The sequence below is a fragment of the Gallus gallus genome, chromosome 2 (assembly GCF_016699485.2).
Source record: "Gallus gallus isolate bGalGal1 chromosome 2, bGalGal1.mat.broiler.GRCg7b, whole genome shotgun sequence".
NCBI classification, from domain to species: Eukaryota; Metazoa; Chordata; class Aves; order Galliformes; family Phasianidae; genus Gallus; species Gallus gallus.
In genome coordinates this window covers 51,627,827-51,639,097 of record NC_052533.1, presented here as the reverse complement: position 1 = coordinate 51,639,097, position 11,271 = coordinate 51,627,827, and the positions used below count along the sequence as shown (strand labels likewise).

Sequence of the window (11,271 nt, the reverse complement as noted above, 5' to 3'; positions counted from 1 at the left end):
CTCTGACATCATGGGCCACCAGAATAAGATAGGAGGCATTACTTCTATCATTATATATATCAGCCATGCGATGGTAGGGGTGGGGTCTGGGTCTCCTCCAGTACTGCAATGATTCTGTGATGGTTCTGCCCTGATAGAGGTGGATCTGCCCCTATCAACTCCTTCTCTGGCTCTGCATCCACCTCCATCAGCTCCTCAATGGTCTCAGGTGGGTCCACCTTCATCAGCTCAGAGGTGCGCAGCTTCCATTCTGCCTCCTTGGGAGAAAAGGCACTTTGGCAGCTCTGAAGTCAAAGGTAAGTTGTCACTGGCATCTGTCACTCAGTGACTGGAGTTCTGGATACAGGGACCCCTATTCATAGAGCTTAGAACAAAGACTGTGGGATGACTTGTGACATCAGAAGGCCAAGTGGTGATGTCATTCTAACTGTCCCACAGTGACCAAAACACGGCAGTGTTGGGAGTTGGGGCCTATTGGCTGAGAGTTGCCACAGTTTAGAAGGAGGAGGAAAGGTGGGGACCTGAGGGCCTGTTTCCTGGGAATGTTTCCCCTGTGTCATTTTGCTTGCTAAAGAGAATGGCTTCCCCTTGGACACAGGGACCTGCAGGGGTTCCGGACACCTCTTCATCCCAGGTGTGTGGTCCCTTTGGTGAGAGGATGGAAAGTGTTCCAAAAGGGTCAGGATGGTCTCCACTGTCCCCACCAAGCTGCCTACAAGTGGAGCCACCTGGATGTGGAGCTACTGTTGTCATTTGGGCAAAAACAGTTGCAAAGGCATGTGAAGGGCTGAGCAGCAATTAATCAGTTGGACTGGCTTTGGTTGTCAGACTGCCCTACAGATTCCATAACTGAATATATGGGGCCTAATCTTTGGTAAAACATCAGAGCCCTGGGAGATCATAGCCAACATTGTTCTTCTAAGTGAAATAATTTGCTCAAACTGGTGGATAATGTGTACAGTGGTACCTCCAAAGCTGGACACATCTTTTGGACACATGTTTATCCCATGTGGCTCATAAATCCTTCAATTCATAGTTCATGTAAAAATCACACTCTGAGATAAGAAGACATCTATGCACACTCTTCTGCAAACCACATGCAACTTACTTTGGATATCAATTTAGGCTTTATTTTTGCAAGATGAGTTTTGGTGGTGGCTCTGCCCTGATGAAGTGGATCTACTTTCCTGGGGATGGCTCCTTTCCAAGGTATGCTCTCCCACACCATTTTCCTTGACAGATGGAACGGTTGCTCCTTGGCACAGTCACAGGCACCAGTTACAGTGTTCAGTCCCCTCTACATCCCATGCCTGGGGTCTGCTTACTAAGACGGTGGCAGGAGTGTCCCAAGAGGATGGGAGGCCTCCACTATCCCCCTGCTGCCTGGCTAGCTGCAAGTGCAGTCACTCTGGTGCCTGACAATAGCGATGAGGGAGCACAGCATAACAACACCCTGCAGGCAGCCAAGGGAAGTACAATCACAGAATCAGACTATCCTGAGGTGAAAGGGGCCCAAAAGGATCACCAAGTCATGGCTCTACCCACAAATTTCAAACCATATTTTGGAGAGTGCTGTCAAAAATTGTCTTCTAATTTCAGGAGGAATCTTTTCCTAATAACCAACCTGACTATAAAATATGTCCTCTTCCTTACTTTAGGAATGTCACTGGGGCTGGCAAAGGCAAGTACTCATAAAGCCATGGTGGGTGAAAGAAAAAAATTCTATGAGCTTCTTCCTTGACTCCCTCAATAGCCCAACCCTCATCATAGAGATAGGGACCATGGCTAGGTCTTGTGCAGTACTGGCAGCGCAGTAAGTTGCTAGTGTGCTTCTCTACTTTATAATTTATCCACAGATATTCCATTAAAATGCACCAAAAAGGAAGACTCGACAGCTGATGAAGTGGAAGTTGGAAGCAGGAGGACCAGACTAGCAGACATTTTATCTTCAGCTTATGGTTTGTCATTCAACCAAACTGATTTGATCAAAAGCAATTGCTGTCTGATATTTGTTGTGAACCTGTGTGGAGGGAGGTTAGGATTAGGGTGGTGGTCCCTGCACAACTGTCCATGGCAGGAAATCCAGCAGTGATGATGGCTAGCAGCTTCCATGGAGAATAATGTGGAAAAATTTTAATCACAGTGATTTAGAACCCTGATTCTAATTGGGAATTAAGTCAGCAAGGCAAAATGGCTCAACTTAAATAACAGGCTTTAATCCTGTATTGAATATATACTCTGCACTTATTTTTTAAACCAAAATAGAACTGCATCAGTGAAAAGCCACTGAAGACAGCAAAAAAAAAAAAAAAAAAAAAAAACTTTTGTGCAAAATTTACTTTTCAGTTTTACTCATCTCTTAGCATGCAGAAAGATATAATAAAAGGGTACAAATACTCATTAACTCATTCACAAATTTACTCATTTAACATGCAGATTCCCATGGACAACATTGTAAAACCTTTTTTAAAATTACATTTATTATTATCTGATCTATTAAATACTTCACTCATTATCTGCTTTGGATGGCAGATCCAAAGGGTAGTAATGCAGAATTATGTTGAATATACTGAATAGAGAAGAAAAATAGTATATTTACCCTTAAAATGTGCTGTTTTTAAAAATATTTCACTGCTAAGAAAGTATTATTTGGAATAGGTGAATAGAAGACTGAAAAATTTCAGATGTTTAGATGTTTGTAAGCACAGGGCCAAAGAACTGAGTAAGTATTCATCCTTTTTAAACTTCCAGGCATTCATTTAATTATTCTTTGGAGGGAACTACACTGAAATAAATACAGTAACATGTACAAACCATTCTATGAGAAATCAGGGCTACAAAAATCTTTTTCATCAATTCAGCAAGCTCTGGCTCCAGCCATTTTGTGAAGAGCTTCCCAGTTTCATCAACTTCATACTAAATTTAGGTAGCAAAAAATGCATTGCTTTATTTATAATTTTCATCACATTATTTTAATATAGTAAATGGAGACATTTAATTTAAATTTCAAATGCAATTTTAGCTAGTTTTTTTTTTAAAGTTTGTTGGATTTTTGTGAGTTTTGTTTTGTTTCATTTTTATTAAGCTCTGATTTATCTCGTGACTATTTTTGTCTACAGTCCTTAAAATACAAACATTGAACTGGCTTGGAAAAATGAAATCTCAAACAGTGGTGCTCAGTCCTGGGAAAACATCCTTCATTGTTCCAAACGGAACTGTTTTCTATTGGTTATTTCGTTAAATCAGAATATTTTCTCACAAAGAAATAGATAGAATTTGCATTGAATGATAAGAACACCGGTCCCTGAAATCTGTGCTCTGCCTGACTAGGAATGATATAAGAAAGAGAAGGAAAACAATATAATTATGTTAAAAATGAAGTAAAACAGATGTTACTTTGGGTGTTATTGATCTCAATCATTATTTGAACTCACTGCTTGTGTCCACAAAAAAAAAAAAAAAAAAAAAAAAAAAAAGTCTGTCCCTTCCCTTCCCTTCCCTTCCCTTCCCTTCCCTTCCCTTCCCTTCCCTTCCCTTCCCTTCCCTTCCCTTCCCTTCCCTTCCCTTCCCTTCCCTTCCCTTCCCTTCCCTTCCCTTCCCTTCCCTTCCCTTCCTTTCCCTTCCCTTCCCCCCCTTCCCTCCCCTCCCCTCCCCACTTCTCCCTCTCACTTGGATGGGCCCATGATGCAGCTTCTCTGAAGGAGTCCTCAGTGGAGTTCAAGTGGGCAATTACCAATTTCCTAACACTTCAACAGACTCCACACTGTTTCTCATTTTGTTGAGAGATGTGGTGCATTTCAGTGTAGTTGCTCTTTGTACTGTTTTGCACAGATAGTAATCTACACAAGGCTTTAGGCATGAAGATTTCTTGCTTTAGTTTGAATGAGCTGAATAGACAAAAAGAAAATAGCTGCAAGACATCATTTAAAGCAAACTTGTTCCCGGACATGAATGACTAAAAGCAGGCAGGCAGATTAAACTGTGATTATTTAATGCACTAAGAATCAGTGGGATATGTTTCCAGGACAGTCTGAGATACTGCCATATCTTAATTTGTGTCCTGAGTTTCCAAAAGATCAGAGCTGCTTTGATAGCAGGACTTACTGTATGAATCCTTCTTTGTTTTCTGGCTCAAAGCTTGCTTCCTGAGGTATTTCTTGTGATAAGACTCTAGGAGATGAGAGGTGGGTGCTGCTGTGTGGCAATCAGCATCACTATCTGGACAATTTACATTTGAAAGCATTTCTTTGGAGCTGTTTGCCTTCGGCCCAAGAGTCAAGGGAATGCTCAGAACTGTTTACTGGACTGTTTACTGGTGGAAGATCTGTCCTGTGACCAAAGTCTGCTATGGGAGATTGGGGGATGATACCATTGTATTTTGTGAAGGCAAGATACTAGTGGGCGTCTCCATACTCCCTCTTATCTGCTGGCAAGGCCAGGGAGATAGGAACAAAAGGAATTCCTGCTGAGATCCAAAAGCCAGAAGCTGTCATTCCAAAAGGCTGACTCAACCACTTTGGACTTATAAATAAGTTTGTGCTGCCATCATCGTCATCGTCGTCGTCACGGTGGTTACTGTCCTCATCAACACAACAACACTCAACAGCCCACTTCTACTGAAGAGCAATGACTGAACCATGAACCACGCTGGATCCATAGTGGTGACTATCTCCCTCTTGCTCCCTATAGAGACTCCTTGCTCCTATTTCCTATCTTTTCTACTGCCCTTCTCCCCTTCCCCGTCACCCTAATTTGTACCTATGAAGATTCCTTTGCTTCCATTTCCTATCTTTTCTATAGCTCACCTTCCCTTCCCCATTACCCAAATCCATAATAGTGTCTGTCCTCCCCTTTCTTCATCTCCCTTATTAACATTTGTAATAAACTGGTCGGACCAATATTTGAACCTTTGTTTCTTAATTTCACGCCGGGTATACATACATCAAAGAACCTCCTCTCCCTCCTATAAATTGGAGCGAGACACTTACTGCCAGTGATAGCTACTTGACTATGATTTACTGCAGTTTTCTGTGTAATAAACAAGCTTTAACGTATCCAGTGACCACAGCATTGAGAGACATCTTATTATAAGCTATTGCAAAATTAATATCAATGAAAAAAATCCTTTCCATTACCTACGTAGAGGCTGCATCAACCTTCTAGTGTATTTTACTGATGTTGCAAAGCATAAAGCTAAAATTTTCATTATTGCGGTGAAGCAAAGAAATAGTCAGGCTCAAACTTGGTAATATTCATGGTGCTAGGATCAAGCTTCACTTTTAATTTTACTTGCAAAAAGCAGATGCAAAAAGTACTGTTAGTGTAAGGCTTGCCTCTGCTGGAGTGGCAAAATCATCAACATTAATGTGGCCACTCAAGGCATTGCTTCTTCCTTCAGAGGATGACTTTAGTAAAGCTGTCAAAAAGAGAAGGTACAATTCTGCTGTTTTAAGGATGATAGGCAGAAGTCAAACTACAACAATTAGACTGATCCCATACTGGGTCCAGAGCTTTGCCCCACATTAAAATTTCCAAATTCTCCACTCCAGACTTTCCAAAGCCAGAAGATAAGCAGTTACAACTGCAAATCATGTGGTAGGAACTTAGCAGGCACAAAAAGAGGCCAAGATGTCTTGGTGAAAACCTGCTTGCTGCCTCTGGCTGTGTTTCACCATTCCCCTTGCTTTCACAGGGAGGTATAACTCAGCCCCATGTCATGTCACTCCTTCATCTCACCTCCTTTCCCAGAGCTGAGTAGTGCCACAGAGTGGCAAGGAGGAACACCCTGAGGTGGCTGCTAAAGGGAACACAGCTTGGCTGATACTCAAAAGGAAGCAAAGTACATATGAAGAAGGTCTACATGAAGGAGAGACACAGGGCTGGGAGACTTTCTTTATGAGATTTATTTCTGTGACTGTTGTCTGCCTCTGCTAGAACATCAAGGAGGAGATCAAGCTTGTAACACAGGACTGAATCTCCAGTGTCAGTCCTCTGCCATTACAGCTCACCATGTAGTAGATAGATGTCTAGCACGTAAGTATTCATGACATATCCCCTGTTCAAGCCCTTGCCCACTTCAAAGCGCAACAAGCGCCTCCCAATACCCAAAACCAAACATTAAACCAGACACAACAGCTCCCGAGATAGGAGGAGCTACCAGTTAATCAAGGAAAGTAGGCTTGTCTTCAAGAGAAATTTGAGCTCATGAGTTGTTTTTTGTCCTCCTTTCTCTTATTTTGTCTTAAAAGCACTACTACCACTGGCTCTTCCTTAGCAAAAGGTACATCTGCATGGGGAAAACCTATCAATGCAGAGTAGGCCAATTACAGTGGGGCTTTTTACTCATAAAAAAATCAATGCATCACCTAAAAAAAGATGCACTTACTGGTATCTGGGTCCTTGAAACAACTTTTAGCAGAAAATTGCAGCTTTGACTATAGTCTGGAGTATTTGGAAGCAAGCACTAGAAAAGAAAGGTGATCCGTGTTTTTGGAGTTATTGTCCACACACACACAAAATAATAATAATGCAAAAAAAAAAAAAAGTTTTATTTTTCTACTTCTTTCTTCCTTGTGAGGATGGTGGTGAAGTGCCAACCAAGAGTTACAGCTTGGTCTCTTGACTCCTCTGTCCACACTAGACTCCATCCCTTCAGATCCTGGCCAAATTTTGAGCATTCTCCCTCCCAGCCCTCACCAGCCCTTGTTGCAACCACCCCAACTACCCTCAGCAGGTAAGGCAAGAGTGACAGAAGATGGAGGTACTGAAGATGCATGGAGGCAGCTGGGCAGGGACAAGCTATGGATGCCTGGTGGCCCTGCTTGAAGACATGTCAAACTGCAGCCTAAGACACCATGGCTAAACCCTGTTACATGCTGAGCTGAGCTTCTGAGGGCATAATGGCTGTGGGGGGATTTACAAGCAACAAGAATATAGAAAACTCTTTGCTTTACTATGCCCTTGCTGGATATAAAATCCATCCTGCTAGAAGATAATATGAATGGGTTTTTCATGTGAAGCATTGGAAGAAACATATTGCTTGCCATGGTTTTTCACACTGTGGAGACTACTGTGGAGAGACAGATTGCAGAGAAGCATTCAACAGACCTGATCGTCTCAGAGTTGTTGGGCAATGGTAGCCCACACAGAATCATAAAATCACTCAGTTTGGAAAAGACCTTCAAGATCAAGTCCAACTGCAACATAACCATACTACCCTAACTCTAGCAACCCTCTGATAAATCATGTCCCTGGGAACCATATCCAAACGGTTTTTAAACACATTCAGGGATGGCGACTCAACCACCTCCCCGGGAAGCCTATTCCAGTGCTTAACAACCCTTTCTGTAAAGAAATTCTTTCTGATATCCAACCTAAACTTACCCTGGCACAACTTGAGGTCATTTCCCCTCATCCTGTCACCTGTCAGCAGTGAGAAGAGACCAGCCCTGCTCTCAGTGTAAGCACCTCTCAAATATTCGAAGAGAGCAATAAGGTCTCCCCTCAGCCTCCTCTTCCCCAGACTAAACAGCCCCAGTTCCTTCAGCCTCTCCTTGTTGGGCATATTCTCCAAGCCCTCCACAAGCCTTGTTGCCCTTCTTTCAGCCTGCTCCAGCACCTCAATGTCCTTTCTGTATTGAGGCACCCATAATGCTATGCACCAGGGAAAAAGGTAAGGATAGCTGCAGAACACATCTCTCATGGCAAGTTCACTGATGCTGAATAGAAAAACAAACAAACAAACAAACAAAAAAACAAACGTGTATTGCCTGAGCAACAACAAAAAAAAAAACTCATTGTTTTCCTGTGAAAGACATTTCCCTGCAAAGAGCTGCTCTGATTACTGAAATCAAGGGCATTCCAAAATAGTTCTTGAGTGTATAGCCTGGCTATAACTGACAGTAAGGTGGCTGTGCCTTAACAGGACAGGATGACAGGCTAAAAGATGAGTTCCTAATGAAATCAAGGTCAAAAGCAGAGACAGCTGTAAGAGCTGTTAATTTAACAGAAAAACTTATGCTGTAACTGTATATGGAAGTGCTATGATGCACAGCCACATAATTAAGCTGGTATCTGAAAAAAACAGTTACGAACAACAGCCTCATGAGCACACAGAGGTGAAGGCACAACAGCAGGACATAGCACTTTAAGGGAAGCAAATGTATTAACACAGCAGGTTAGCAGCAGTTTTGCACTGTGTAAAGCAAAAAAACATGTCCAGCAAGAGGGAAGATGTACATGAAAAACTACATATAAATCTATTCTGCTCAAGTTCATTGCATCTAGCCTAGAAGAAAAGCTCAGGACATACAGTGTGGAAACAGTGACATACATGGTTTGAGTCTACTGGCTTTCTACCATAGGACAAAATAAGATAAAGACACTGTAATAAGGCATTTGGAATTCCAAATCTTAACAAGTTCCTAGAAAAATTTCCATAGCATTCAAAATATGTACACAAACAGACTTCATCGGTGTTAAAGGAAAAATCTAAACATTAACACTTTGTGAACAAGACTGGGAAATTAAACACTACAAATGTGCAAAAATACTATGTTAAAATGTAGGTACAGTCATTAATAGGAGAATGTCAGAATCTAGGCCTTTTCTATGTAAATGTGTATTTTGTGCCAGTACTAGAAAGAAAAATCATTTAAAAAAGCGTCCTCATTCAACACTTTGCAAACTCATAGCTACAAGTACTGCTAATGATAACTAGAATAAAAAAGGCACTTCAACTTACCATAAAATTGTGTATTTTTGAAAATAAAAGAAGTCATCACTGGGACAGGTTAGATCACAAAGAACAATAATGTCCAATTTGACCCTGTATACATAGAGGGAGGGGGGAGGGAGGGGAAAAGAGGGAGAGAGAGATGTAGTCTTTGGAACTATGCAGTAGAAGGATACTGCTGCCTACCCCGCCTAGGAGATCAACCATAAATTCTTGCACCAAACACATTCCTTGCACAAACAACTCCAGTCAGGTACTAGAACATCATGAAAGACAAGTACAGTCCTGGGCTTTCTCTCAGGGAACTCATCAAGGTAGCATGCCAAGGAATTGGTAAAACCAAACACTATCAGTGTGCTCCTTCCCAAATTATGGGCAGAGATTCATTGAATTATTTGAATTACACTTGACTGTATTTGAATTACATAAGAGAAAAAAGAACTTAAAAAAAAAAAAGTTCACCCACTGCTTCCTACAAGCACAAAGTAATCTCTATCTCTATCACTTACTTGTTTCTGGACTTACAGATATCCCAAGTGATACATTATCCACAAAGGGACATTATTCCTGCATGATCTGTTGTGGTTTTTTCTTGTTTTTCTGTTAGTATTTAACATAACATTTAAGAATTATTTTTACTTATCTGTTGCTTGAATAACACCCATGTATAAAGCATCATAAAGCCCTGATTTACTGTGCTAGTTGTTCATTATATGGAGGTAGTCTAGTTGTTTTACTAGTTGTTAGACCAGCTGTTGTCCTCTTTATATGAGAACCTTTACCAGGGAAAAGCAGTGGCTCTCTGGTGAGTAAATAGGATGACATATCACACTATGTACGGCAAACAGCAACATTAGTAGGCAGCTTGCAAAATAAGCAGCAGCAACAAAATCAGGTCGGCTCACACTGAATGCCACCTAGAATGCTCCGAGTATGAACTTCCAGAGAAGTTTTGAAGCAGTAACTGACTTGTGGAATCAAACTCAATAACCACAAAGTAGTTATAAAATCAGGTATGTTTTAATCAACGCTGCACAGAGCTGGATGCAAGGGGGATAGCTCCTCCTAACTTGCGTACCATCAGGACAAAAACTTGGTGTAGATATAGGCAGAGCTAATATATAATCAATGATTTTCCCAGAATTCATATATGTATTCATTACATTTCTGAGAACTCCTTAGCATACAGTCCCTCACCCTCGCACATGCGTCATGAGCAGTGGGGGTATCCTCTTGGTGGTCGTTGGATGAAGGCCTGTAGTCTTCCTTGCTGTAAACTTATGACCCTGAGGGAGGGGTAGCCCCCAAACCAGTTCTAACTTACTCTGGGGACACCTTATCACCTCCTTGCCTAGTGTCCTTGAGCTGTTTTCCACACACTCATCTTTATCTCTTCTATCCCTGAATTGTCCTAATCCCATCTTGTTACTATCCCATTCTTCTAGTGGCCTCTGCATATTTGCTTCTGTAAGCTATTCCTAATCCCTTTACCCTTAGTTTCTGCAGACCCCTTTTTACTGAACCCTTTCTTACTCCTCATAACCAGGACTAAACAAATTCTTTACACTGGCCTGCTGGAAACACAGACCTAGTTGTCCCACTAGGCTGCCTCTGTGGGCCACGCACCAGTACATTGTGAGACACAAGGCCATGCTGCCAGCCTGAAGGGACCTAACATCTTGAGTAAGAACTTCCTGCACAGCTTTGCATGATCTCATATAATCGTTTCTTTGCTCCACAGAAATTTTCCATTTGCCTTATCTCTAACTCTCTGAAAATGAGTTTGGAACAAAGCAACTCCTGTGCATTTCAGCTGAGCTGTTCAGTTGAATGAATTTAGTGGCTCCGTGGCAAGAGACAAAGCTCCAGCCTTGAGGAGGCTTTCTCCTTCACATAGGAACATTTTACAATACAGCACTTTCTGCATCAACTCCATAGCATTAAGCAGAGTTAACAAAGCATACTTCAGTGGACTTCCTCAGCTGTGGCATGGGAACAGGGACAGTTCCAGCAGAAGTAGCAGAAAACCAGATACAAAGAATGTATACCAACCTGCCCATGCCATACCTCAATACTTATCTTTTCATACTCCTATAAAGTGGCGTGGTTCAGACTGTGCCACATACTATCTGAGAAACTCTTCTGGAAGTATTTCTGCTACTATTAAGCTACTCATTAAACCACAAGGAAACTTCTTTCAACACCTGTTTTAGATTGTATTTATCAGATTCAAAAGGGGTGCTCAAAATCATCAGTTTTTGAATAGAAAACTGGAAATGTCCAGCTGAGATTTAAATTTTCATGCTTTCATGGGCAGGGGGGCAGACTAGGATCAGAGGAGCGGGAATTTTGTGGGAGGGATCACAAGTTGAGATAAGATCTCCGACCCCAGGATATTTGTATTCAAAACTCTGAAACAGGAGGAGACAGCTGTGGGCTTTAGAAAAGGATCACAGCATGCAGTTGCTGGCAGGAGTTCACAGGGCATAAGGAGCGAAAAATGGGAATAGAACACGTTGGGACAGAGACATTTTCAG

At 41.7% G+C, this 11,271-nt stretch overlaps 1 long non-coding RNA gene across 1 annotated transcript; it reads left to right on the top strand.

Annotated features, from left to right (window-relative positions):
• The first annotated feature begins 384 nt into the window (after nt 1-384).
• On the top strand, nt 385-1,995 carry LOC107052507. The gene is made up of 3 exons (XR_001465016.3): nt 385-634; nt 1,126-1,209; nt 1,857-1,995. It is a non-coding gene; the product is annotated as an uncharacterized LOC107052507 (long non-coding RNA).
• The last annotated feature ends 9,276 nt before the right edge of the window (nt 1,996-11,271 follow it).